Source organism: Nycticebus coucang, chromosome 13, assembly GCF_027406575.1.
Source record: "Nycticebus coucang isolate mNycCou1 chromosome 13, mNycCou1.pri, whole genome shotgun sequence".
Taxonomy (NCBI): domain Eukaryota; kingdom Metazoa; phylum Chordata; class Mammalia; order Primates; family Lorisidae; genus Nycticebus; species Nycticebus coucang.
The window spans coordinates 65,266,890-65,270,013 of NC_069792.1; the positions used below are offsets into that span (position 1 = coordinate 65,266,890).

The 3,124-nt window shown below is 40.3% G+C and overlaps 1 pseudogene; it reads right to left on the bottom strand.

The window, feature by feature from the left end:
* Nucleotides 1–1,030: 1,030 nt before the first annotated feature.
* Nucleotides 1,031–1,130, bottom strand: LOC128564107 (uncharacterized; annotated as a pseudogene).
* Nucleotides 1,131–3,124: the final 1,994 nt, after the last annotated feature.

Consider the following 3,124-nt stretch of genomic DNA (forward strand, 5'->3'; position numbering starts at 1 on the left):
GTAGCAGTATTTTTCTCTAGGTATTTAGATTTTGAATATTTTTATTTACTTTTTATTCTTGCTATTTTTCCTTTCTCAATCTGCAATGAATATGTATTAACTATGTAATAAAAACATGCTATTTATAAAATCAGGTTTATAAAGAAAAACTATTCCTTCAATCAAGTTGATAAATGGGTCACTCTGTTTTACTTTTCCCAGGCTCACTTCTATGGAATTCATTGTCTTTCTCATCATGAGAGGAAAACTGCATTAAATCTGAGGACTTCCTATGAAGAGAAGGCCTTGTAGTTTTCTTAGAACCATAACACAGCAAAGAATTTCCAAGAGGACACTTTTCATTACTACAAGACAATAGAACCAGACTCTTAAAAAGCCCAGATCATGCCAGGAATGGTGGCTCATACCTGCAACCACAACACTTTGGGAGGCTGAGGCAGGAGGATCACTTGAGGACAGGAGTTCAAGAGCAGCCTGGGCAATAAAACCAGACCCTGTTTATACAAAAAATAGAAAAATTAGATGGGCATGCTAGCATGTATTTGTAGTCCCAGTTACTTGGGAGGCTGAGGCAGGAGGATCAGTCATTAAAATGATAGGGTCTTGTTCTTGCTCTGTCTGATCTCAAACTCTTGAGCTCAGGCTATCCACCCACCTCACCTCCCAAAATGCTGGGATTATAGATGTGAACCACTTTGCCCTGCAGTAGACCAGGAATTTGAGGCTCCTATGAGCTATGATCATTTCACTGCACTTCAGGCCAGGCAACAGAGGGAGACCCTGTCTCTTAAAATTAAAAAAAAAAAAAAAAATTGAATCACTAGCATTCTCTTTCAACTGCCAACATATCTTATTATGAATATAAAAGTCAGTCATTACAATGATAATAAACACCAAAATGATTACTGTGTATTTACCAACTGAAGTGCTCTGCACATACCAGTTCTTGCAAAAGTCACCATTTTGCTGGGTCTGGTTTTAAAATGAATGGATGTGCATGGATCTGAATTTTTTTTTTTTTTACTTTCTTTAAACTATGGAACACTTCATGAATTTGTGGTCATCCTTGTGCAGGTGCCATGCTAATCTTCCCTGTGTTGTTCCAATTTTAGCCTATATGCTGGAAGCAAATACCAGACCTGAATATTTTTAAGAAATGAGGATAGAGACATGATCTTCCTCCTTAGTGCAGTTACAGGAAGGTCGGAGAGGCACATAGTACATACTCAATAAACATTTGTTAGTCGAATGAATGAATAAGGTTTTCTGTCCAAAAGAGTTAGTCTGGTAGCACTAATTTGTGCCATGGTAGTCTCGAACATGTTAAAATTTGATTGGGGTCATCTGGGTGTGCATATGTGTATTGGTATGCATTTGTTCTAGTTTTTAGAGACAATATGGTGAAATAGCTACCAATAAAGGCTCTGAAGTCAGATTTCTTGAGTTCAAACCTCAGCTCTCCCATTTACAAGCCTTGCGGCCTTGGGAAAACTGCTTAAATTCTCTGTGCCTTAATTTCCACAACTGTAAGATGATAACAATAGCACCTGCTTCATAGGATAGCTGTGGTGATTAAATGAGTTATTCATGTAAATAACATGGTAATTTTGTTTAATATGGTTCCTGCCTCGGCATCCTTTTTAGGCCTGACATAAATTATTTGAAAAATGGACACCCCATCACCTTTGGTCTAGTTATTATAAAACTTCCCCTTCCTATGTGGTTATTTGCAATATAACCTGCTTGTTTCTCATCCTTTTGACACAAAACCCAAAAGACCCCACAGCTACTGACCATTATAAAACCTCATGGTCAACACCAGAGTCTTGTAAATAAGTTCCTCCCTTTGCTTGTGTTTTCTTTAAGCTAATCAACCCACAATCCCTGGGGGAAAGCCCAAGGGACCTGAGCAAAGATAGAGTCCTACAGATCTTTCTCTCTTCTAACTTTCTTCCCCCTCTCCACCAGATGGTTGATTCCCTGCCACCTCCAGACTTCCTGTTGGCCTCCTGTTGGTACCCTAAACCCTCTGGGACCCATAAGTAATAAACTTCTGTATTATGAATTTTGGTTTCACTTCCCCATTGTGTCTCATCTGCTACACAGGCCTGAACCTAACTTCACTATTCTTCACCCCCAGCCCCACCCCTAATCAGGGCTCTCCTAGAGGGTATCTATCTTGGCTTATGGCCACTATCAAGACAGAGACCTCAAGATCCAACTAGAAAAAAAAATCATGAAACAATTTGATAAAGGTATGCTATTTAAAGCTAGTAAAATCATTAAAATATATAAAAGAAATGTACGGAAAGCAAATGTGTATAGGATTCTCAAAAAAAAAAAAAACTCTAAGATTTCAGGGAACATTGTTTGGAAAAACACTGCTGAATGTTTGTGCAGCTCCAAGCTAAATGATCTCCTTTGGTTTGCTTGCTCAGTGTATCTCAGAGGAAGAGTGCCCAAAAAGCACTGAAAGATATTTTTAATTGGACAATAACCTAGAAACTCCAGGCTACTGAGCCGTGTGTCAGAGATGGTAACAAGAACCACCGAGGGCTTACTCTGTGGTGGGCCTTGGGGTCAAAGCACGTACATAAACATTTCATTGTCAGAAAATGCCCAATGAAATTGCCAATTTATCCCCATTTCCAGGTGAGAAAGTAGAGGTCCACGGCCCAGTTGAAACTCTTTTAAGTGGAGGAGGCAGGATGTGTCTGATTTGAGAGCCTGAGTCATGACTGCCTCCCAGCTGCACACACAACATAGCAACACACACTCAGCAGAGTACAAGTTTTGGGAAACACAGTGACCTTCCCCTTGCCAACCTTTACACCTCGTGCTCAGAACCCTGAAGCAGCCTCACGTCCACTGCACAAGTGGTGCTATAGGAATGGATCATGGGGGAGGGAGGGAGGGTGTCTTCCCCTGCAGAACTGGGTGGCTGTTTCTCCTTGAATGTCAAAAGATTTCTCTCTGTGCAGCATTTCTTTCGTCTCCCCCACCCACACCCACTTTTTGTCCTGTACTTATTAACACTATAGGATTACGCTGCACCTTTTATTTTTAGGATCTCGAAGACAAGACATTTTTCATATTTTCGTGTGCTTAGGACTGGGAAAATCAG